The 26,308-nt window shown below is 36.8% G+C and overlaps 1 long non-coding RNA gene across 1 annotated transcript; it reads left to right on the top strand.

Annotated features, from left to right (window-relative positions):
- Nucleotides 1–2,937: 2,937 nt before the first annotated feature.
- On the top strand, nt 2,938–26,007 carry LOC307165193. The gene is made up of 3 exons (XR_013822428.1): nt 2,938–2,987; nt 3,520–3,597; nt 24,514–26,007. It is a non-coding gene; the product is annotated as an uncharacterized lncRNA (long non-coding RNA).
- Nucleotides 26,008–26,308: the final 301 nt, after the last annotated feature.

Below are 26,308 nucleotides of genomic sequence, written 5' to 3'. Positions count from 1 at the left end.
CAACAATATACCCAGTAGTCATTGCACAGTGCTTTATGAAGGTTGCAAATAAACACAATGAAAAGCATTGTCTGTGTTTGATGGAGTTGCAGGGCATCCAAATAGACAATTTTTGTCAATGTGAAACTTTAGGGAGCTCCTTTTTTGTGATAATGTTTTTATTAAGAATTGCATTTACATGTATTATAAGACATACATCAATAGAAATAAAATGCAATACACTGAACTCTTTTTGAAAAAAAAAGCCATCCCACCCACCCACGGCGACCATATAAAACCCCCCTCTCTCTCCCTCCCCACTCCCTAAAACATTAGGCACAATCATAGATCTACAACATAAAATAAATAAATAAATAAATAAATAAATAAATAAATAAATAAATAAATAAATAAAATTTACACAATACTAGTACAGTGTAAAGACATTTAAAATGTATGTTTTTACAGCAAGTTCTTAATTTTTGCTAATATAGTTTTTTGAGTGACCCTGTGCATCCTTGATAGCTCCATGTTCACAATGTCTATAGGAAAAAATACATCTAGTGTGATCAAGCTCAAGAGTGTGGAGGTTTCCAATGTAAGGCAAGCATTTTCTTAGCTGCACTTAATCCAGAGAATAAAATTTTTTTCAAGTCATCATTTAAAAGCAACAGTTTAGGACAGCATGATATGTCAGTTTCCAGAATGTCCTTCAGAGTAGTATACCTGTCTCCAAAAATGATTAACTTCAGGACAATCCCAAAATGTATGCTTGTATTCCAAATCTCCCGAGCAGAAATTACAATTCGACAATGAGGAAAGCTTCCTTAAATGGGTGGTAAAATGCCCCTTTTCACAAGATGTAAAATAAATATCTGATGTCCCCAGCGTGTGTATGCGAAGTTTTAGCTCAAAATACCCCACAAATTATTTTTACAGCATGTTAAAATTGTTACTTTTCAGGGGTGAGCATTTAAATGCAAATGAGTTGCTGCTCCCGGCACAGAGAGTGGAGCTACAAGAGCTTGTATGTGTGTGTGTGTGTGTGTGTGTGTGTGTGTGTGTGTGTGTGTGTGTGTGTCCGATTACCTCAGGCAGACAAGCACTAAAATGTCAGAAACTGTTCTGCCTTTTATGTTTAAACTGGAGTCGGACAATGATGGAGAGACTCAAGAAGAAGTGACAACATGTAGAATGCAACAGGACGTTTCTGAATGGTTAGTTGATGAATGATATAAAATCGCTCATGTGGGAATTGTTGTAAGATGCCTACAGAGTGACATGCTATTGCATTTGTGTTACGTACTGTATTGCATGCGTGAAAAGACGGATGCGACAGCTGGAGCAGACTCACAAATGTGCTCTACTACAACAACTCTTCTCCTCTTCTCAACATGGACTGCGTGTTCCCGGGGGCAGGGTTTATGTAAATTTTAGGGTTAGCGATCTCACTAACCCGGGAGGAATGTCATGTAGTCCCTACCAGCCGTTTGTTGTAGCCCTTAAAAATGATTTCTTAAAAGTAAATATCTTCCTTTGCTTCGAACTTTGAGCGTTGTAACTTTGCAGATGTTGTTTATCCTCAAACAGCAACATTACACACTAACTAAAGTTAGAACAGCTTCTAGGGCTGAGATACATCATATTAATCATTTTGTAGTGAATTAATTGATGGTTAAGTTTTTTTTTAAAACAAATTTAAGATTGGCCCATATTGAATCCCAACAGACATAATCATTATCTTCTATTTCCGTACCATATACTGTATATCTCTGTTCCAGATGTCCAAAATTGGTCACTGTAAACTTTAGGGAGCTCCTGATTTAAAGAGCATTGAACGCTGTGTAGTGACTCATATATCCCCAACACAACCCTAACATAACTTATTTCTCTTCATATTGGAGTCCTGATCATCCTAATGGGGTTTATTTTTTGATAATGTTTTGCTGACTGTACATTATCGCTTGACTAGTGTGTTTATATGATTATGAGGGTAGAATTCATGTCAAGGTCATTTTAACTTCCTATTGTAATATCCTAAAATCCCCCAAAATGGTCTTTTAGGGTATTATTACGTTGAGGCAGAAATGAAGCGGAGAGAGAATCCATATGCAAGCATACTTTATTTGAACAAACAGAACACGGAACTCAGGACAGGAAACAGCTACAACGACCGACAAACAACAACTGAAGCACTGAGGTATATATACACAGGCAAACAAGCTAAACAAGATAACAAGGGGGTGTGGTTAATCAGAAACACCTGGGAGACTAATAAACAAGAAAAACTACAAAGGACTACAAAACATGGCACAGGACAGGAAATAAGAAAAGTCCACACAAGACAGGAATCATGACAGGTATAGTGCATCAGTTTGGTCAGCTATTTTATAGATTCATCCAGGCAAAGGTTCATTCGACAGTGTCATTTTCAGCACAATGGAACAGACTGTCTTGTGAATGATGTCTAAGAAATGTAGGTGAAAGAGGAAGGGCATATCTGTCATTCCCCACTCAACTCTCAAGTGGCCACTATATTTTAAAGTACTGTCAAAACGTTCTTGCCCAAGACACTTTTAGTGAAACCAGCAAACAAACTGGTGAAATTTTAGGGGTCAGAAGAAGGTAAGAGACATCTGTTTACCTATAATCCTTCATAAGCAAAAGCTTGGTATGATTGGACTTTTAACAATGTTTCACGTGAACACACAATCCTTTCTTTAGGAATATGTTTGCCACTCAACCGTCAAGAAGGGCAGGGTAAAATTAGAAGTTACCAACCACAAGTGACTATGCAGTTCGACATCTCTCAATACACATCACATGTCCTGGATCTACAGTTTTGTGGCATTTTTATAGAATATCAATTTGTTTAAAACTGAGGTGTTTAAGTCCATTTCTCTTTTCCCTTGTTTGTTGCTGCCATTCGTCTCTCTCTCTCTCTCTCTCGTGCATGCTGGGAGTGAGTGGGCGGAGCGTGGATGTGAGTGGTTTGCCGACTGTGGCCGGTAAGAGTGCTTTTTTCCAAACTTTTTCCTTTTTTCTTGTAAGTGTTTTGTTTGTATTTTTTTTTTTTTTTTTTTTTCTTGTTTTTGTGAGGATAGTCTGCTTCCAGCTTTTTTGCTGGGAAGCATGGCGACTCCAAACACAATGGCTTTTGAAAATTTAACTCGGCGTCATGGAGTAAAAATTGATTCAAACGCTAGCGTGGAAGATGTTTGTTTGGCTGTAGGAGACGTTGTGGGTCATGAAAACATTGTGTCCGCTTCGCGAATGAATAATGCGTTTGTGCTTTTCTTTAGCACTATTGAGAAGGCGAACGAAATAGTGCAAAATGGTGTTGTAATCAAAGGTTCACTCACGCCGGTGTTTCCTCTGAGCACTCCCGCCAAGAAAATAATGATTTCAAACGTCCCTCCGTTTGTGAAAGATGAGATGATCTTGCAGGAATTGTCACGATATGGAAAGATAGTCTCTCCTATCAAAAAAAATTCCGCTTGGATGTAAATCGCCTTTAATGAAACATCTTGTGTCTTTTAGGAGGCAGGTGTTTATGATTCTGAAGAATGGCGAGGATGAACTTGACCTGGGCTGCGTCCGAAACCGCATACTCAATGAGTAGGTACTTAATTTCAATAAGTATTTACTTAACGAGCGCTAAAAGAGTAGGTACTTTATAGCCAGATCTCGTTGAGTATGAATGCGAACCGGACATCTGCCATGTTGACGTTATCATGTGACCTACGACGCGTTATCACACGCACAACAACTTAAAAGATTTGAACGACACGTTTAATTCATCTATCCGTAAATATCTTGATATTGATTAAACTTGTTCATTTTGTGGTCTTTTTGAAGAAACTGCTGCCCATTTATTTTGTGAATACATTTAGGGTTGATTTAAGTTATTTTATTTAACCCTACTAATGTGATCCACCGTTTTATCCTTAACGATATTTATTTATTTTTATTACGGAATCCCAAAATTGTCATCTCTTGAATATATTGTTAATTTATTTATTTTATATCCAAACATTTTCATCCACAAGCAAAAGCGGCTAACTGCTTTATGTTTTCCTCTTTTTCTGGTTGAATTTAATAACTCTCGTTTCATCCCTCAGGCCTAGGCCTATAAATAACAAAAAATGCATTTTTTAAATGTATTATAATTAATTATTTAAGAAAATATATATTAAGATATTCAACCTTGTAGGCTCTTTTTTCCTGTGTAAATAATCTCATGTATTCAAACCATATGCAAACCCATGATATATATATATATATATATATATATATATATATATATATATATATATATATATATATATATATATACACCTTATAACATCAGTAACTTGACAGACCTAGAATGGTTTTCCTCAGCGTTTGTAATGTCTGCACAAAGGGCAGCTGTGCGAAAATTCGCCTTTGGAGAAAACTGTTGATTTTATACTCAAAAAATGTAAGTATCATTACTATTAAAAAATAATATTACCCCAGAATGAATTGCATTGCTATCCCACCCCAAAACATACAATAATAACAATGATAAATGCTGACCAATACTTATATTACTTTTTACTGAAAATGATATAATTCAATAAAACAAAATGTAATGTATGTCATATGACATAGCTATGCATAATTGAATACACTCTAGATGTGTATATAGTGAACATATCTACATTTTTATTCAAACAATTAAATAAAGCATTAATTAAATTATTATATTTTATTTACTGACAACAATGAGAAATATTAATAAATTAATAAAATAATGAATGAAAGTCACCATCACACAATAAACAAATGCATACAAGTCAACACATGAAACAAAGCTTTATTCAAACTACAATCATGTATGTAGGCTACAGGCGCTGAACCCCACATCCTTCTGCCATCTCAACACAGCGGTTCCCATTCTGCGGCTTTATTCTGATGAATCAGCTGACCGCCAGAGGTGAGCCGTTCCCTCGTGCCAGAGGTTGTTGCGTGATGTGTTGTGCTTCACAATCTGAGGCAATAAGGGCAGATGGAGTGATGGAGGGACTCATAAGGACAGGTGGAGGGTCTCATAAGGGCAGGTGGAGTGATGGAGGGTCTCATAAGGACAGGTGGAGGGTCTCATAAGGGCAGGTGGAGTGATGGAGGGTCTCATAAGGACAGGTGGAGGGTCTCATAAGGGCAGGTGGAGTGATGGAGGGTCTCATAAGGACAGGTGGAGGGTCTCATAAGGGCAGGTGGAGTGATGGAGGGTCTCGTCCATGGCACCATCTCCAGGATTCAGCTCTGTGCTCCTCATCCTCAGTGCTCACACCAGCCTGCTGACATTTCAGATCCTACAAAAATGCACAAACATAACACAAAAGCAGTAATTTTAACCGCACAATGTCATTTGATTTCAGTATTATTTAGAAGACAAAAACACTTTTTTTCACAAATGCCGCCATCATCTTTCCTTGCAGGTCCTGCTCCACCTCAAAAGATCTGCAGCAAATGCACAGAAATCAAGAATCAGAAAAGTGCTGTAATAGCTCTGTTTGAAATTACACTACTTAAAATAAACTACAACTTAATATTGAAATAGTAGTTGTTATTATTAATTTCTGTAGTGTCACTCAAAGCCTTTGATGGCAGCATTCAGCTTCATGAGCCACTCTCCACCGGATAAACACACATCTGTTCATCTGTCCCTGTAACATCCAGACAAGATTCACATTACCAGTTATGAACTCAACAACATTTATATGTTGAGGTTGTTTTAACTTTTTATCCAACATAAATGTTCCTCAATTTATCAACAGTAATGGACAAAATAGATAACTTATGTTTATTACTTTATAGATTTGTTCTACATAATAGCACACATTCATCACTCAGATGTCTATTTCATGTTGTGATGTGCTCTTCTGCAATACTTACTGAAGATTTTCCTGTCAGATGTAAATAGATATTTAAAATAAGCATCTTTAAGATGTATATGGTTTATGTAAATCCACTTTAGAGACAACTTATGTGTCCTTACCATAGGTCCTTACTGGAGCTCCCCTGTTACCTAACGTTATACATAATAAAACGTGTTTTTACAGCAAAATCACAACTATACTATACTGTGTAACGTCTTTACAACTTCAACAATTCAACAGTTTACTCTACAGTAGTTCAACACTTGCAATTTTAACACAAGAAACCGTGTTTACTCACATTTTAAAGCACCCGCGTCGCTGATCTCTGCGATGTTTTATAATGACGTATCCTCTCGCGTGGCCTCCTGGGATAGAAGAGTAGCCATCGGTCGAGCACTCGAAAATCTGGCCGAAAGCAGTAAGCCATCCGGGAACTTCTCGCCTACTCTTTTATGAATAATGATGTTTCGAACGTACTGCTTCCTTCACGTACTGTTTTCGCCTACTATATAGTAGGAAAGTAGGCATATTCGGACGCACTTAAGTCCGAATCTCGCGATAATTAGTACGTCACCCAGGTAATTCTCGCCTACTCTTTTGGATTCGTACATACTTTTTCGCTCGCCTACTCTTTTTCCCATACTAAATAGTAGGGAAGTATGCGGTTTCGGACGCAGCCCTGGTTTTTAAATTTAAAATAGAAGGCTTTGATTATGCTGTCTTCGCATCATCTGATACAACGATGAAATGTTTTGGTTGTTCTAAAATCGGACATCTTAGTCGTAATTGCCCTGATAAAATGAACACGAACACAGAGCAGATTAATGTAGGTAAAACGGGGAGCGCTGTTGATGAATCTAGCGCGCCCGAAACTAGTGCAGCGGTGAATCCCGCGAATACACCGATCGAGCCGCTCGAGGGAGTGAACAGCGCGGAGGCGCGGGCGTCGTGTTCTACTGTTGTTGTTGTGGTGGAGTCCGTGGCAGCAGAGAACGCGCTGGTGTTGAGTACATTATCTTCTGTGCTTGTAGAACAAAGACAGAGATATTGTAAAGGAAGATCTGAGATTGAATGACTGTGGATTGGACATGGAAGTTGAATAAACTTTCAAAACACCAATTAAAAGAAGAAAGAGTCGAAACGATAAAACCAGTAAGCCAATCAAAATAAATGATGCTGTTGAAGATGAAATCATAGCTTCTGACGATGATGATTCTGACTCTTGTGTTTCTGTGTGTTCAGAGGTTTGCTTGTTCTCAAAATGAAGCAGTAAATGTTTTGTACAAAGCTGAAGACATTCGTGTTTTTCTTCAGGAAACGAAAGGGTTAAAAGGCGTTCAAATTGAGGATTATTTTCCTAATAGTGCACAATTTGTGAAGGACACCAGATATTTGATAAGAGAAGGGGCTTTCGTAGATCTTGAAGTGTATCGTTTACGGAAATTTGTAAACAAGTTAAAGAAACAAAATCCTAGAGATGATAAGAATGCCATGGTTTAAATTCCTAAGCCTGCTTTTTTTTTACCATAATCTCTGTCTTTTTCCATCTGAGTTTCTTGTTGAACCTAAATAAAACTATGGGTCAGCTAAAAATTGGAACTCTCAATTTAAATGGAGCTAGAGATGTTCGTAAAAGGATGATGTTGTATGAATATATAAATCAGAAGGCTGTTGATGTCATGTTTATACAAGAAACGCATAGTGATCAAAGAAATGAGGTTGACTGGAAAAGAGAGTGGGGAGGTCAACTTTTTCTTAGTCACAAATCCTCTGTAAGTGGAGGTGTTGCAGTTTTATTTTCTAAAAATATGACTCCAGTATCTTTTGAATCTGTTGAAATTGAAAAAGGTCGCTTTTTAAAAGTTATTGTTAAATTTGAAAAAATTGTTATGTTTTTTTTTAAATATCTATGCTCCTAATAGTGGAGTGGAAAGAGTTTTGTTCCTAAATTTAGTCAACACTACTTTGAAAAGCCTAAATACAGATGATTTCTTAGTTTTAGGGGGAGATTTTAACTGTACCGAGAATGACAAAGTAGACCGAAATCATTTAGAACCGCATGTTGCATCTCAAAGAGTTATTAAGCAACTCGTTCAAACTTTTGATCTCTGTGATATATGGAGAAAAATGCATAAAAAATTAAGGCAATATACATGGGTTCATTGTAAAGATAATTCGTTGTCTTTGGCACGTCTTGATCGGTTTTACACCTTTAAGCACCAGCTCAATATTTTTAAATCTTGTCAAATTAATCCTGTAGGATTTTCAGATCACAGTGCGGTTCTTTGTTCTGTATTAGTAAGTTGTGTGAAGTCAAGCAGTGCCTATTGGCATTTTAATACATCTTTACTTGATGACAACCACTTTAAAGATTCTTTTACTTTTTTCTGGGAAGTTTTTAAACAACAAAAGTATTTATATAGCTCTCTACAACAGTGGTGGGATTGCGGGAAAATACAAAAATCAAAAACTTTTGCCAGCAATACACTCTTAATGTTACAAAAGAAATAACTCGATCATTGAAGACTGAGATGTCTGCATCCTACAGGCAAAAAAGAACACATTGAAGCTCTGACATCAAAGAAAACTTTATTGGCAAACCTGTTGGACATTAAGGCACAAGGAACGCTGGTTCGCTCACGTTTCCAGAATATCACACAAATGGATGCACCTTCTAAATTTTTCTTCAGTATGGAGAAAAAAAATAGTCAAAGCAGAATAATTCATTCCTTGGTCTCTGATACAGGACAGGAATTAACTAAAACTTCTGAGATAAGAGAAGTTGCTGTACAGTTTTATAAAAAGTTATATACAGCTGATCTGATAAATGAAAAGATGGCTATTAGTAGTTTTTTTGAAGGTTTGCCAAAACTTGATGAAGAGAGTAATGAAAGTTTGCAACTACCTTTGACAGAACAAGAACTGTATACAGCAATGATGGGCATGGAGAATGGGAAATCTCCCGGGATTGATGGGTTACCCATTGAATTTTATAAAGCTTTTTGGCCTGTTTTAAGAGAAGATATCTTAGTAGTGTTTGATGAAAGCCTTACTAATGGGTTTCTTCCCCTTAGTTGTAGAAGGGCAGTTATTACTTTATTGCCCAAAAAAGGTGATCTTCAAAATATAAAAAATTGGAGGCCTGTTTCTCTCCTGTGTTCAGAGTATAAAATCCTGTCTAAGACATTAGCTACAAGATTGAGTAAAATAATAGGGAAGGTGATACACTACGATCAAACATATTGTGTACCAAATAGATCGATTTTTGATAATATAACTTAACTTTAATCAGAGATGTTTTAGAAGTTTCAAAGTTGTTTGGTGTAAATATTGGCATTATTTCTTTAGACCAAGAGAAGGCATTTGATCGTGTTGAACACCTTTATTTGTGGCATACTTTACAAGCCTTTGGTTTTAACTCACATTTTATTGATATGATTAAAACAATGTATTGTGAAATTGAGAGTGTTATTAAAATTAATGGTAGTTTGTGTGCTCCCTTTAGTGTACAGAGAGGGGTTCGACAAGGTTGTGCCATGTCTGGGCTATTATGTGCTGGCCATAGAACCATTGTTGTCCATGTTACGAAATGAGTTAAAGGGTTTAACATTGCCACAGTGTAATAATGCTTTCCATTTATCTGCATATGCTGATGACGTTATTTCTTTTATAAATGATAGTGATGATGTTGAAACGTTGCAAAAAATTGTTAATGATTTTAAGGATATTTCATCAGCAATTGTGAATTGGGGAAAAAGTGATGCTTTATTGATTGGAAAATGGGAAGGAGGAAATCCCATTCTACCAGGAGGCTTATTATGGAAAAAAAGATGGGTTAAAGTATCTTGGTGTTTTCTTGGGCAATGAAGCCTTCATGCAGAAGAACTGGGAAGGAATGGCAGACAAAGTAACTGGACGTTTGAAAAAATGGAAATGGTTACTTCCTCAGTTGTCTTTTAAAGGACGCACACTCATTATCAATAATCTTGCGGCTTCTTCCCTGTGGCATAGACTCGCATGTGTCGACCCTCCGGTTGGTCTCTTAGCAAACATTCAAACAGAAACAGTGAACTTTTTTTGGGACAATTTGCATTGGATCCCTCAAAGCGTTTTGTTTCTGGCTAAAGAAGATGGAGGCCAAGGTCTAGTGCATTTGTACAGTGCTGCTTATCGTCTTCAGTTCTTGCAGAAGTTTATTCTAGGATCTGAAAGACTGGTATGGAGATCAGTGGCTCAATGCATTCTACAAAGAATAAGTGGACTTGGCCTGGACAATGTGTTGTTTTTAATGGACTCTAAAAAATTAGATTTTAGAGGAGTTCCTGCTTTTTATCGAAGTCTCTTTAAAATATGGAGTCTGTTTAAGCCTCAATGGATGGAACCATTAATGTCCCTGTACTGGCTACTCGAAGAGCCCATCGTGAGCGGAGCACGTTTTGATGTATCTGGTGACGAAGTACCAGGGGCCTCATGTATAAAACTTTGCGTAGATTTCATCCTTAAAGTGTGCGTACGCACATAAGGCAGAATTTGCGTACGCACAAAAGTTTTTAGATTTATAAAACCGTTCGTACGCCAGAACCTGCGCAGAATTCACTTTATAAATCCCAGTCAGCGGAAGATTGTGCGCACATGCTCTCCACCCTGAAATAACCATAGATGGAGCTTACAACGCCTAGTTTTACTATGCATATCCTCGTCTGCATATCATTTGCATATAATTATTCATCCACGTGATAACGTTTAACGGTACAAGACACATTACATTAATAAAAATCATGTATTTGTCTATCCTTGTCTTGTTTTTGAATACATAAATCAAATAGTGTAAAATACATTTAATCTTTTCCACTGGCCGAATAGTATTTTTAATTGATTTATATTTTTAATGGAAACAGATAGGCCTTGGGCATTATTTGCACGAAACTATTTTCTCAGACAATCTGGTATCATGATAAGCAATTATCTCTGTGGTTAAAACATTAAAACACAGCACGCTACAGGAAAAGTGTTCAAAAACATCGCATCCACAACAAATATTTCTATTGATTGAATTTGAATATAAAAAATGTTGTAACTTCTCAGTAATGATTTCATGTTTAAGTGTTCTCCATTAATTTGAATGGCATATTTAATCTAAATGTTTATATCATAAGTAAAACATAGTTTAAATCATTATTTTATTTATTTAAACTAAACGGCCCAACGCGTTCGCTGGCGCGGACATTTAAGAAGGGATGGATATTTGCTTCAAGTGACAGGTTGGTGAGCGAAATTATATTTGTATTATCTTGTATTTCTTTAGATTTTCTGTCTAAAAGTGATCTTCTGCAAGACACCAGTGCAGAGCTATAATGAAATAGTCTAAATTTTATTAAAATCAATGAATCCATCAAACTCCATCATAATCATATCATAATGATAATTCAGGTTGATGCAATTTGATTTATTGGGTGATGTAATAGGATAATTTAGAAGTTTTTCTTTTTTAATAGTTATTGCTATTTGGGCCAGTTGGTGTCGCCAAAACACATACTCTTCTAAAAGAGTGCGTACGCACGGTCAAGAGCATCCTTAGGGTGCGCACTTATCTACGCCTAGTTTATTTTTTATAAATCCCGATATGTGCGTGGAAAATTGCGTACGCATATTTCTATGCCCATTTTGTGCGTACGCAACGTTTATACATCAGGCCCCAGGTCTTAAGGGTTTGTTGCACAGAAGTGGATCTCTACAGTTGAAACATATTATAAATAAGGCAGGTCCTGATTTTATTAATGTAGAAGCAGTTTCAGCCTTTTTAAAGGTAAAGTCTGCACGATACATTAAACGTTTTTTAGATAAACTGCAGGGGGTTTTGAATGTACAAGAAAGAATTTTACTTGATGAGTACAATAAGAAATGTATATATCCAGATTGTGAAGATTTCTTCCCACACTGTAAAAACTGTTACTTAGATTCAACTCAAAAAAATTAAGGCAACATTTTCCAACTACTTTTTGCAAGTTTAGTGAACTAACTGATATTTTGAGTAAGGACAACTTAATAATGTGCATTTCAATGTATGCAAAAATATTAAGTAGCATTTTCAGAAAAAGCCAATAAATTGAGTACAATCGATGTAAAACATATCAGCATATTATACACAGACTTAATTAAAATAGGTAACATTTAAATGAAAAAATACTAGTTAATGTCTTCTGATTTATTAATTTTTACCAATTTGCCCTTTTTTTGTTTTGGAACGGCTTCAAATAATTAGGTGCTACTATGTCAATTTCCAACATTTATTAAATCATTGCAGCTTATAAACTGCTGGTTAGTAAAACACATTTACAGTACAGTGTGTACATAATATTGAAACATTTTAACACTTACATTACAGTTCACAAGCATGATCATCTCCTCAACTTAAAAAGTACAGCTTAGCATAATACCTTTAAAGCGTGTGTAAATATTTTTAAACATCTTTAGTTAAACATCTCACTGATCCCACTAACTGACCAGTTTTTAAAGTGCAGCTTCACAGCAGGGCTATTTTGTGTGTATAAAATATCAACTTTTTTCACACCAGAAAGTATGACCTGCAGCATAGTATAAAACATGACAAGGACAAACCATTATAACATCCTGAAAAATTCAATGTTATGTCCAATGTATAATGATGTTGAACAGACAAAGAAAACAGATGTTCACAAGTGCAGAGTGACAGTCTGTCATGTCTGAGTGCCTAGGCAAGGAGCTTGTTTTTCAGAGTCATGAACTTGGGGCTTGGTTTTGGGCACAGTGTGTCAAGTCCCATGAAAAGTCTTTGAAACACCTCTAATGTTTTTGAAACCTTGGATGGATACTCGAGATTAAGTGCATATGTCAACCCAAGCAGCATGCTTTGGCCAGATTTCCAAGATTGGTAAGGACTGGTATTCCCTCAATGATGATTCCTACTGCATCTGGCTCACGGCAGACATAGATGCTCATATCCTTCTTTTTCAGGTCCTCATGAACAGTGGTCTCTGCAGCCCCCTTTCAGATAAAAATGAAGTATTTAAGACAAACAATCTCATTTGTTAATGGAAAACAAATATGTGTTCAAAAAAATCCTCTTCATTGTAAAATTTAGGGTTTTGACACAAAATGCAGGTAAATGAAAGACTTACTTGTGGTGAATTAAGGGATGTAGCTTCTGGGTGGTATCTTGAGAGGCGAGAGTGGAAGGTACTCCAGGATTTAAAAGAACATGGGCAATCTATATGAATACAAGGCAAGGCATGGCCGTGTCCAAAGGTCCCCTGATGCAGTATACAATGCTTTAAAATGTCACTCTGTACCACAGTGCTGCACAATTTACAGGGCCATCCCATCTGGGGAGAGAAAAAAAGTTAGTTAGCCTTTTGAATACAAGTGTGATGAAAGCCCTTTAAAAAATACACTTAAAATACAAGTGAAGATTATCCTGCTGAACAAAACAAGAATGATTAACTTTAGTTCATTGCAGAACTTATCTTAGAAAATAATCTGAAACCTCCTGTAAAAACCCCACTGAATTTTTGTAATGATATCATCATACAGCACCTATACAGGCATAACTAATTACAATATTGGGAGGAGGGATGTTAATACAAATAAATTAGTCCAAAAAATATTTTCACTTAAACAAATGTTTTTAAAATGCATTAACAAAATATAAATATATCAAGAGGCAGGAGTTAGACATCTGCACCCAATAATTACAGAGCAATAGAAATATGAAATTTGGGTTATGAGTTAGGCCTAAGCATAGAGTACATTGTGAGCGTACACATTTGTGAAAGATGAACTGCCCTGCCGTATATTTGCCTTAACTATGCTTTACCATAATTAAACAGCTTTGGACTAATTGATAATCACTCAGCTAACGTTAAGTTAGCTGTGGCTTCGTGTGTGTCTGTAACTTACGTCCACTCCTAAACTATGTCAAAGCAACGACAATGTTTTTGAAGTTAGAAACACCTCTGAAACATTAAACTATCACACAAAGACAACATAACTTATACATTGCACACACATGTAGATTTATACAGTATGTGGCTCAAGTTAACGAGCTGTTTGAGATAGAGCCTATTTTTTTACAGTCTATGGATAGAGCACATTCAAATTTGGCGGGTCGCAAAAGTTTGTAGGAAACAGAGCTAACGTAACGTTATGCTTTTGCAGATTGCACAACACAAACACGTTAATTAGGGTAAAATCAAACTTTTAACAATACAAAGAGTTACTTACATGGGGTACGTGAAGTATAAATTATCCGGCTCCGTGGAAAATCCTGGTCGAATAAACTCCTGGAACAGACGAGAGTGAACAATTTGCCCGGGCTTGTTCTTCCGTTGCTGCGGGTGGGCGGGTCGTGTCTTTTTACGTCTGGTATAAACTTTTAAAATGAGTTTTGTAAAATCAATTTATGGTGAAGTCCAATGAAATTAATTTTATTATAGAAAATATTAAGTTACGAAAATATTCACACTTTTTACTTATTGATAACTCAAAAAAACAAAGAAAGAAAAATAAATTAATTTATTGGAATAAATATAGTTTTTAAAATGAAGTCATATGGACGATAGCACTGAACGACTTTTTACAGTGCAGATATAAGTATTGTACCTGATCTTTCTTCATTTAATGACATTAATCCCTTGTTGAAGAAGGAAATTGATGTGCAAATTGATTTCTTTGAAGTTAAAGGGAAAGCATTGTACCGAAGTATTGTGAAAGTGACCAATATTAAATGGTTAAATAGAAGTGATACTGTATGGAGAGACACATTGGAGATAACTGAAAAAACAAAACCAGTGTGGAGGATTTTGTACAAACCTCCGTTACCTAAAAGAGTTGGTGATCTTCAATGGAGGATACTGCATGGGGCTATAGCAGTTAACTCTTTTGTGGCAATGTTGAACCCAAATGTAAGTGAGAATTGTCCTTTTTGTAGTGAAAGGGAGACTGTGTTTCATTGTTTTATGTTTTGTAACAGACTTCCTTTTTTGTTTAGTCTTCTAGAGCTTCTTTTTGAATCTTTTGATGTTTTACAAAGCAGGATTTTATTCTTGGTTGTATGTATACCATTAAGAAAAAATATAAATGTCAATTGCTTAATTTTATTGTTGGTATTGCAAAATTAGCTATTTACATAACTAGGAGAAATAAAATTGAACAGAAAGGAGAACAAGAACTTATAACAGCTTTTAAGAAAATGGTAAAATCACGACTTGTAATTGAGTTTAATTTTTATAAACTAATGAGTACATTGAATATTTTTGAAATTGAGTGGTGCTGTGAAAATGTGCTGTGTTCATTAGTTGATGATGAACTGGTTATCTCAGAAGTGTTGATGTAAGTTTTTTTATTAGATTGAAAAATATGTGACTTGTTTTGTGATGGTTTTTATTGTTATGATATTTTTTGTAATAAAAGGATTGTCAAATTCAAAAAAAAAAAATTCTCCTCTCTCTCTCTCTCTCTCTCTCTCTCTCTCTCTCTCTCTCTCTCTCTCTCTCTCTCTCTCTCTCTCTCTCTCTCTCTCTCTCTCTCTCTCTGTCCTGTGCTTCTCTCTCTCTCTCTCTCTCTCTCTCTCTCTCTCTCTCTCTCTCTCTCTCTCTCTCTCTCTCTCTCTCTCTCTCTCTCTCTCTCTCTCTCTCTCTCTCTCTCTCTCTCTCTCTGTCCTGTGCTCCTCTCTCTCTCTGTCCTGTGCTCCTCTCTCTCTCTCTCTCTCTCTCTCTCTCTCTCTGTCCTGTGCTCCTCTCTCTCTCTCTCTCTCTCTCTCTCTCTCTCTCTCAATTCAATTTTTCAATTCAAATGAGCTTTATTAGCATGACTGTGTAACACAATGTTGCCAAAGCATCAACATATTATATATAAATAATAACACAAACAAACAAAACATATATGTATATATCATGTCATATGTATAGATAAATAAACACAATTTATCCTAATAAATGAATAAGTACAGTGGGTCTCTCTAGAGAATTAGCTGACTCTGGCGTTGTGAATAGCTAACACATATTTAGCCGCTAGTGCAGCTGTACTATCATCTTCTCCCAGTAAGAAGAACATGTTCTCAGCGTCACTCAGTTCAAAGAATGATGGAATCAGGATTTCAAATCTGGGCAGAAAGGTTTCTCTTATACTGGAGTATTTAGAGCAGAAGAGCAGAAAGTGTTCCTCATCCTCGATGTGCTGTAGATCACAGTGTCTACAGATCCTCTGCTCTCTCTCTGTCCATGTTTGTCTACGTTTTCCTCTCTCTATCTCTAGATCATGGTCACTTAATCTGTATTTGGAGAGGATTTATCTTTCTTTAAAATGTTTAATAAATAGATAACTGGCCAATTTAGTGGTTCTATTGAGGGTCGAGTAACATTGGAGTTTATTCTGGAGGGCAAAATGTGCTTTTAGTGATTCATCATGAGTGTCTTTTAGATGTTTGTGGATTTCTTTAATGATAGGTTTGGGGTTGATGGGGAGTATAGTCTGATGGACGAGTTGGAGAGCGAGTATGTTCAGAGGATGAGGTTCTGCTGAGGTTTCGTTGGCGAGGAGGGCTTTATACTGCACTGACTCTGGGTCAGACTGATGGAGGTGATGCCAGAACTGAACACATCTCCTCTGGATCTCGATGTTCAGCGGGTACAGGCCCAGCTCAGCCCTGCAGCCGGCAGTGGACGTGTTTCTGTGAACCCCGAGAATATTTTTGCCAATTTCCAATTGTAATTTTTCTACTGATGTTTTATCCCAATTTTTTTAAATTTAGTACTGGTCCCCAAATTTCACATCCATATAAAAGAATTGGTTTTATTATTGAATTATATAATTTTATCCAGGTTTTAATGGGTAATTTTAAGTGTCCACATCGTGACTTTATAGCATAGAAAGCCCTCCGAGCCTTTTCACAGAGTGTTTTCACAGCCAGACCGAAGCGTCCTGAAGCGCTGATGTCGATGCCCAGATAGCTGTAGCTAGAGCTGTGCTGCAGGACCTGGCCTTTATACAGGAACTGGTGTTTGTGTCCCTGAGATCGGGCTTTCTTCTGGAACACCATGACTCTGGTTTTGTCCAGATTGACTGTCAGGGCCCAGTCGTGACAGTATTGTTCCAGCAGGGACAGGCTCTGCTGAAGGCCCTCAGGTGTGCGGGACAGCAGGACCAGATCATCCGCGTACAGCAGACATCTGACCTCTGACCCCTGTAGAGTGAGGCCGGGCGCAGTAGAGCTCTCCAGCGCTGACGCCAGATCATTGATGTAGATGTTGAATAGAGTTGGGCTCAGACTGCAGCCCTGCCTCACTCCACGTCCCTGCTGGAAGAACGCGGTTCTGTGGTTACCGATCTTCACCGCACTTTTGCTGTTGGTGTACAGAGATTTTATAATGTCAAATGTTTTTCCGCCGATGCCAATTTTTAGGATTTTGTACAGTAGACCATCATGCCAAATTGAATCAAATGCTTTTTTAAAGTCTACAAAACATGCGAATATTTTCCTTTGTTTGTCGTTGATGTTCTTGTTGATTAGAGTGTGGAGAGAATAGATGTGGTCGGATGTGCGGTGTTTTGGTAAAAAGCCGATCTGAGCTTTATTTAAGATGTTGTGTGCTGAGATGTGTGAGACGATGCGTCTGTTGATGATACTGCAGAACAGTTTTCCCAACACACTGCCCACACTTATCCCGCAGTAGTTATTGGGGTCGAATCGATCACCGCTCTTATGGGGGTGATGAGTCCTTCAGACCAGATCTCAGGGAAGTGTCCAGACCAGAACACCAGATTAAATAATTTGGCTATTGTTTGAATCATGCTGGGACTGCTGAGTTTAAGCATTTCGTTATTAATGTGATCTTGTCCACATGCTTTCTTTAATTTAAGATTTTTAATATGTTCTAATATTTCAGATATTGTTATTGATTTATCTAATGGATTTTGATAATTCTTAATAGTTTTTTCCAAGTCTTCTAGAGTTTTCTTTATTTTACTCTGAGGTTGGTTGAGGTCAGCCGGCTCAATTTTTTGGTACAGATTTTCAAAGTAAGATTTCCAAATTGTGCCATTCTGGAGTGATATCTCTAATTTGGGTTTTTCGAGTTTTTTATATAAGTTCCAGAAAGTGTTTTGATCTATTGAATCATCAATTTCTTCAATTTTGGTTTGAAAATATTTTTCTCTTTTTTTCCAGAGAAGTGTTTTATACTTTTGCAGACAGTCTGAGTAAGAAAGCCGTAATGTCTGGCTGGACGGATCTTTGTGCTTTTTGTTGGAAAGTCTCCTGAGTTCTTTTCTGAGACCGGCACATTCATCATCAAACCAGACATCCTTTCTCTTTCTATGTTTATTGGTTCTATGCTTGGTTTGCTGTTTAATATTAGATAGAGTTATCAATGTTATGAATATGTAATTTAAGTTTTTTGTTGCTAAATTTATTCCATCAATATCTAAGGTGAAATCAGTGGACATAAAGTCATCTAGCATTTTTAATCTAGTAGGATTGTTCATATTTTCTTTGAATTGTTCTGAGTTGGATTGATTCCACTTGAGTTTATGTTTCAGAGGAAACAGTTTTTCAGATTCAGGTGGAGCAGTTTTGGTTATTTGACATGGGGCTTTCAGATAAAGCACAGTTTGGCAGTGATCGGACATCGGGAGCTGAGGTCTGACTGTGAAGGCATTGATAAAACTTTGATCAATATCTGTTATTGAATAATCAACCACACTGGTTCCTAATCTGGAGCAGTAAGTGAATCTACCTAATGTATCTCCACGAGTTCTGCCGTTAATAATGTATAATCCTAAAGCTTTACAGAGTTTCAACATTTGTTTTCCACTAATGTTCACTGAGGTATCATAGCTGTTTCTCGGTGTGATATTCGATGAGGACTGAAACGTGGTGTCAGTGAGGATGGGGTCATTATCTACAATATTTACATAATCAGTTTCTCGCCCTGTTCTGGCATTTAAGTCTCCGCAGACGAGGATATTTCCTCTGGACTGAAAGTGTAAGATGTCAGTCTGTAATGTTGGGAAGCTTTGCTCTTCGTAATAGGGAGAGTCATGAGGTGGAATATAGACTGCACAGAGATAAAGATTAGACTGATATATGACGGATTTCACTTCAAGCCAAATGGATGATTTTCCAGTTTTAGTAACTTTAATCAAATGTTTTAAATCGTCTTTGTGCCATATAAGTATTCCACCTGAGTCTCGGCCGCATTTAATTTTAGAATTTTTTGATGAAGGAACCATAATTTCCTTGTATCCTATTGGGCAATGTAAGGTCTCATTACTACGACACCACGTCTCATGAAAGATACAGATGTCCATGTCTGTTACACTGCTCAGTAAGTCTTGGTCTGCAGTCTTATTACCAAAAGTAGAAGAGTGCAGACCTTGTATATTCCAACAACTGATTTTAAATGATTTCATGAAAAGGTGTGTGTGTGTGTGATGCAGGTTATGTCTTCAGTCTGGAGCAGATGACGTTCAGTAGATGTCGTATCTGGTTGAGTTCAGCAGCTGCAGGGTTCTGTGGTTGTTGAGCGGCCGCTGCGTAGCTCTTGTGTTGGGATGGTGGTCCGGTGGTCCATCTGGGCTCTGCTGGAGGACGATGGCTTCTTGGTGGCTGAGAGCTTCGCCTGTTATCAGAGTTTCTGTTGTTTCTTGCTGTGTTTCCAAGGGCTGTGCTTTTCAGCACTCTGGCGAAGACTTTCACTCCTTGCTTATTGAGATGAATGTGGTCATACATATGATGAGGCTGTATGTCTTTGTGATGGGCAAGATGAAGATTGGGAATGAGTGCGCAGCTTCTGGAGAGTTCCACATTATTCCCGTGTATTACGTGGAACGGCACATCGGTGCGTGGCAGCAGTGTGGACAGAGTTATTCTAGCCTCTGGGAAGCGCTGTGTGGCTCTGATCGCCACCTCTCTCATCACAGGAGCCACACGGCCCTTCATGGCCCTTAAATCATTCGTCCCTGTGTGGATTACAATGTGCTTGTAGTTTTCATGTTTACTCTCAGACAGGATCTGAAAAGCACTTCTTGTGTTTGGGCACCAGATTTTCTTGACTCTCATGTTTGGTAGTAGAAGTCTCTCATTGACATATTTCCCGTTAGAGTCAGTCAGGATAAGAGCATGTGTTTTCCCCGGGTCCTGTGCAGAGGAGCTGTGTATCTGGGGTGCTGGATCAGTCGAACAGTGAGGCTCTTCTTCCACTGGCAGCTGTTCACGTTGAGGGTTTTCCATGAGCATCTCTGGACGAGTCAAGGGTTTGGCAGAAGACTCTTTAGGTGCTGAAACAGAATCGAGTCTTTCTTTCAGATCTGTGATAAGTTCATCTTTGGTGTGGAGTACTGACTTCAAGGCCGATAACTCCTCCTGCATTTCTTTTCTAACTTCCGTTAGTTGTCTTCCTAAAGTTGATTTAACTTCCCTTAGTTCATCTTTGGTTTTCTGAAGTTCTTCTGTCATTTCTTCTCTGTGTCTCTGCAGAGATTCAACTTCTTGTTTTAAGTTCTTTATGTCAATTGTCACTTGTTCCATGTTGTTGTCTTTCAGGTGGGATAGTATTAATTCTTTTATCTCCACGACTTCTACTTCCAGAAGTGAAAAGTTGTCTTTCATTCTTGACATTGGAGATGGAATGGTAGTTGCTGAAGTCACTGTCGTCTTTAGAACTGATTTTTCAGGAGAGGGAACAATGTTCATATTCTTGTCCACTTCATCAGACAGTGCCAGCTTTTTTATTAATTCAAAATCTTCAATGAAGACCTTGAGAGCAGACTCTGATCCCTGGATCATGACAGTGCCATTTTGATAAGATTTTTGACCCTGAACTTGTGTTTCATCATTTTTTTCAGCATCTTCAAATGCTAAGATCTGTCTGCCTTTACAGATGCCTCTTTTCTTGGTAAAGGTGAGATGTTGACAGAAGGCAGTGTGCCATAAAGGGCTGTGTTCGGTGTAAAAGAGCAGGTTGTTCATGGCACTGTGGTCCTGTAGATCCGCAAACAGTGTGTCGGGCCTCTCCTTCATCTGCTTGTGTCTGAGCATCAGCCTGGAGGCCTCAGAGCTCTTCTGAGGGTAGATGAAGGGGCGGGGCCAAGATGATGTGTTGGCCATCATTGATTTGGAATGTAAACAATCAACTGAAATAACTGCCACTGTTTTGAATTGTTTTTGTTTATCATCTCCCAGTGGAGATATAAAACTGGTAAAAATGAGTAAATAAGCCAAAAATGGGGAAAATAAGACTTTCACTGATTTCTTTAAAATTCCAGTTGTGTCCAAAATGTCCAAGATTGTTTTTTCTGTGCTGTTCTTTCAAACAGGAATCAAGCAAAAGTCCAAAGAGAGATAAATAGTACTGTCTATTCAAAATGTTTTTACCTCTCTTTTCCTCCAAGTTTTCTTATAGTGGCTGTTGTTGTTGTTTTGCTTGATGTTATCCTTTTCCAACATGTGTATCGTCTTCTGCAGAGGTTATCCTGTGATCAGCTTCTCTTGAACTTTTCCTCAAATTCAGGTGTGACAGTGTAAAAAAAAAAAAAAAAAAAAAAAAAAAAAAAAACCTGTCCAGATTCAACAAAATCTTTGTTTAGATGTTGTCTAGATGTTGTTGTATGTTGAATCCTCTCTTTTCATTAGCTTGTTAGCAAATAAATCTTATTTTTCTTGCAATTTATCTGGAGCTCAACTCAAGTGTGACTTGTCTCCTTGACTCTCTCTCTCTTTCTCTCTGAGCTTATCTGGAGCTCAACTCAAGTGTGACTTGTCTCCTTGACTCTCTCAATCTCTCTCTCTCTGTCCTGTGCTCCTCTCTCTCTCTCTCTCTCTCTCTCTCTCTCTCTCTCTCTCTCTCTCTCTCTCTCTCTCTCTCTCTCTCTCTCTCTGTCCTGTGCTCCTCTCTCTCATGGCTCTGAGCCAGGTGACAGATTTAGAGGAGGCACAGGTTCTATTTTCTCCACCATAAATGATACAGAAACTCAAGCCTGGACCACTCTGCTGCTCCGGGGTCCCGAGGCATTTCCATAGCCAGACTCATGACCTGGACACGAGGATCACTTACACCCACTCAACATTTAGTTAAACCAAACTGTGTTTCTCAGGGAATTTGTATTCTCTGGAAAGAACTTTTATAGATATTAAGATGGTAGCAACCATATAATGGACCCCTGAATAATTTCTCTAGGGCAAAAAACACCTGTCATCAAGTGGGTACAGTAAGTGGGTTAGGTCATCTCTACCATTTGGGTAACATCCTCAAGTTGCAATGTTTGCTCATTTGGATACACAGAGATATGAACTGAGAGCGTCCTTTGTATTTATGTTGGTTTCATATGGTTTTTCAAATGGTTTTGGTCATTATGGTTACCTTTATACCACTATCGAAATTTACATTTTGATACTGTCCTTACACCTTGTTAATTATTATCAAACATGATTAAGAATTATACAAAGTATGGTAACACTTAACAATAAGGTTCATTAGTTATCATTAGTTCATGTATTAACATGAACTAACAATGAGCAATTTGTTACTGTATAAGTTAATCTTTATGAATGTTAATAAAAATAGAGATATTCATTGTTTGTTCATGTTAGTTCACAGTGCATTAACTAATCTTAACAAATACAACCTTTGATTTTAATAATGTATTAGTAAATGTTAAAAATTAATATTAACTAAGATTAATAAATGCTGTAGATGTATTGTTCATTCTCATGTTAACTAGTTTACTAATGTTAACTAATGAACCTTATTGTAAAGTGTTACCTAAAGTATATATTATTATTATTATTTTACAAATATCACAAAGTATTAATTCAAAAATAGGATCTGGGTTGTCACGCCACATGATTATTAGTTTAGTTATTGACTTGACAACCAGTCATGAGGGTCCTCAGATATAATTTCCTGTTTTATGGGTTATATATCCCTGCATGTTGGTTGGACCACTTTTTTTGGCTTTTTTTCCCTTTCAAATATTGAAATGTTTACTTTGATGTAAACTCATTGATGCTTTTCCCCTATGATTGCTTTGTCTTCAAAAAACACCAAAGTATATCACTTAATCTAAAGAAACACATTTACACATGAGCACACTATAGTTTATTTATAGCATATTTAACTTGCCTGAACTATTTTTTTTTTCCAACATCATGACAGACATCGTCCTCCTATCACCTGCAAATGCCTTTATATAAATTATCTTGAAATATTCTCTAGGACTGAATTCTATTAAGAGAGAGGAACCGATTTATATTTCTTTTTTTTAACATTGGTATAAAACTGAAAGGAGCAATTTGATGTTGGTTTCTATCTTTCTTTCTCACAGGTGTGCACACCCACCTCCCTATTTTTTTCAAATTTTTTTTTTTTCATTCTAATACATGCACACACCCAAAGATCTCCTTTGTCTTTTGTGAATTTAGAAGGTTGCCCACACCTTTCAGCACTGCATCGAGAGGAGTGACCTTGCAATGAGTTGTCCTGGATTCTGGGTCAAATCCTGTTGCTATGTCTGCTGTGCAAAGCAGGCCAAAAAGTGTGCCAGAGACAGACTATGGACATTTATTGTTGAATCCAGAGAGGAGATGATGTCATGAAGCAATGGAATGGAACCCTGCTTGGAATCATAAAAAGATGGGGACTGATGATGTCAGAAAAAGGGAACTAGAACTAAAAAATTAATTCTATCACCGAGATAATATTCCCAGAAGAATTTAATGACATAGTCATTAAAAAGAAAACTGTTAGCCTCAGGACTGACACATCAAGTTAGAAGATTTATGACTGAAGTATATTCTTAAAACAAGAAGGCATTCTCACATACTCACTCTTCTCAAAAAGAACGCAGTTAAGTACATGTGGGACGAAAGGCCCTTTATCTAAAGTAATCCTGAAAATGATGCCTGCCGATTAAAGTTGAAATGGAAATGGTCCTTTCTTCCCTTACTGTGATGTATATCAGAGTCAAATGGCTTCTCAAATGAGACATTTTATTTATTTTTTTGCTGCAGAGCAAGTACCGAGACTTGCTGCTGCCAATACCTTCACAGACATTGCTGCTGCACATGTAACATACATGAATTAACCCCGTCGCAGATTAGACAGCAACCAATCAGCTTGTGCTATGTAGATAACAAAATGATTGCTACCTATAAGTTAAAGACCTATCAGCCTGCACCATTCAGAGATTCATGTCAGAACTATGTAATTATTAGATTATTATTGAGAAATCATCAGATTATGGCAGTATAGACAATATAAGTTTGTAATAATTAGGATGTTTTTGAAACAAGTCTCTTATGCTTACCAAGGCTGCATTTATTTGATCAAGAATACAGTAAAATCAGTAGTATTCTGAAACATTATTTCAATTTAAAATAACTGTTTGTGTTTGCTATGTAATTTATTCCATTAAATGTATTCCTTGAATTGATATATTGGTAAATACTTTTGGTAACCGCTATGACATCCCTAAATCACAAACAATATGTGCCTCCCAAAACACAACCTGACTCTAATGAAAGTGATATAAATGAAACTAGCACAAAGAATCAGATTGTGCATTCTGAATTCTCTTCCCTTCTATCCCCCTTCAGCATCCTTTTCACACTCTATACAGTCGGTGTGGGTAGCAGGAGTCTATAGCTTGACCTAGACAGCTGCCTGGTGCTGGTCTAGACAGTGATGGAGACAAGCGTCACGGCTCCATGCGCACAAACTCTGCATCTCAACATCTCAGGAACACAGGCATGTAGAACACCACCCTCTGACGGGTCTGCCTGCGAACTGCAGTCAACCTGCCAACAGCTATGATAGTCTACTGATGGTAATGGCAATTTTATTTATATAGCACTATTTACTACAACCAGAGTTGACCAATGTGCTTTACAAAAAAATGACTCAGAGACACCAATAATACAAGGATAAAAATACAAAGCAGTAAAGCATAACATAACATAATAAACATGCAGTAAACATAAGACAAGAATAAGAATGCTTCAACCATTAAAAGCCATATCGAACAGATAGGTTTTTAACTTAGATTTAAAAATGGAAACTTTGATCTTTGAGACATGTTCATTTAAGCATCTAAGTCACACATGACTCCTGAAAAAAAGCCATTAAGTACTTCAAAAAACCCATTTATAATTGATTCAAATTGCATTTAAACTGAAACATGCACCATCGTGACTGTGCAAAAAGTCTGGCCTAGTTGGAAGGCCTGCACTGTTCACAAAAGAACAGCATTGCATCATTTTATAGTTAATTTCTGTTAGGAAATAAACTATTGTACCAATAAACATGCCTTTGCACTTGCCAGGTATTTCTAAACATCACAGGCCTAATGTTTCCAAAATTAAGTCTCTGTTGCACTTTTGCCCAAAAAGCCAGCTGCACTAACCGCAGTAGATATGAGGGTATGTTCAAAAACATTGAATAAAATCAAAACATTTGTGTAACTGACTGTGTGCAACATATTTTAAGGTCAAGATTATGAAGTTTGAAGTTTCTTCACTGCCATAACGGATCAAAATTGAGATAATGAGGAGGCTGTTTTCAGATGAAAGTTAAATCCCAGAAAGGTTTGCAATTTATATATACAGGTTTTTTTTTACAAGTGTATTTTAAAAATCAAGGTCATATATATATTGCATTTGCCTAATTTGGTAAAGTTTATTTTACATGTACACTCAAAAAAAAAAAAGATTTTTTTGATGTTGTTCACTTTGTTTAAACCATTCATTTTGATGTAACACCATTGTATCAGGTTTCAAGTTCAAACATATTGCATCATGTTAAACTGACTTGAAACGGTTAATCTTTGGCTTAACTCTGTTTTCATTTTGATAGAACATATTTCAATCAAGTAACTCAGAAATTAATTTAATCTAGTAGCTTACGTCTATGCCTGATCACAAAATATATAAAATAAATTTGAACTTACTCCATGATTTCTAATTTGGAGAATTAATTTTGAACTCGTCTAAATAACTTGATTCAGTCTTGTCCAAATAACTTGATTCAGTCGTGTCCAAATAACTTAAATCAATCATGTGGAACCACTGTCCATGATTAAATCATGTTCAACCAAAGAGTCATTTTTTTTACTACCATTAAAAGTTTGGTGCCTGTTAGATTTTAATCGGTGCCTGAGGTCTTTAATGCTTAACAAGGCAACATTTATTTAATCAAACATATTGTAAAAGCAGTATTATTGTGACATTTTTATTTAAAAAAAGATTACTTTTAAAAATAATAACTGTTTTCTATTTTAATCCATTTTAAAATGTAATTAATTCATGTGATGGTAAAGCTGAATTTTCAGCATAATTACTCCAGTCTTCAGTGTCACATGATCCTTCAGAAATCCTAATATGCTGATTTTCATTA

This window comes from Squalius cephalus, assembly GCF_949319135.1.
Source record: "Squalius cephalus genome assembly, chromosome: 10".
NCBI lineage: Eukaryota > Metazoa > Chordata > Actinopteri > Cypriniformes > Leuciscidae > Squalius > Squalius cephalus.
Note: the sequence above shows the minus strand (reverse complement) of the source record. Positions and strands in the feature narration are given on the sequence as shown.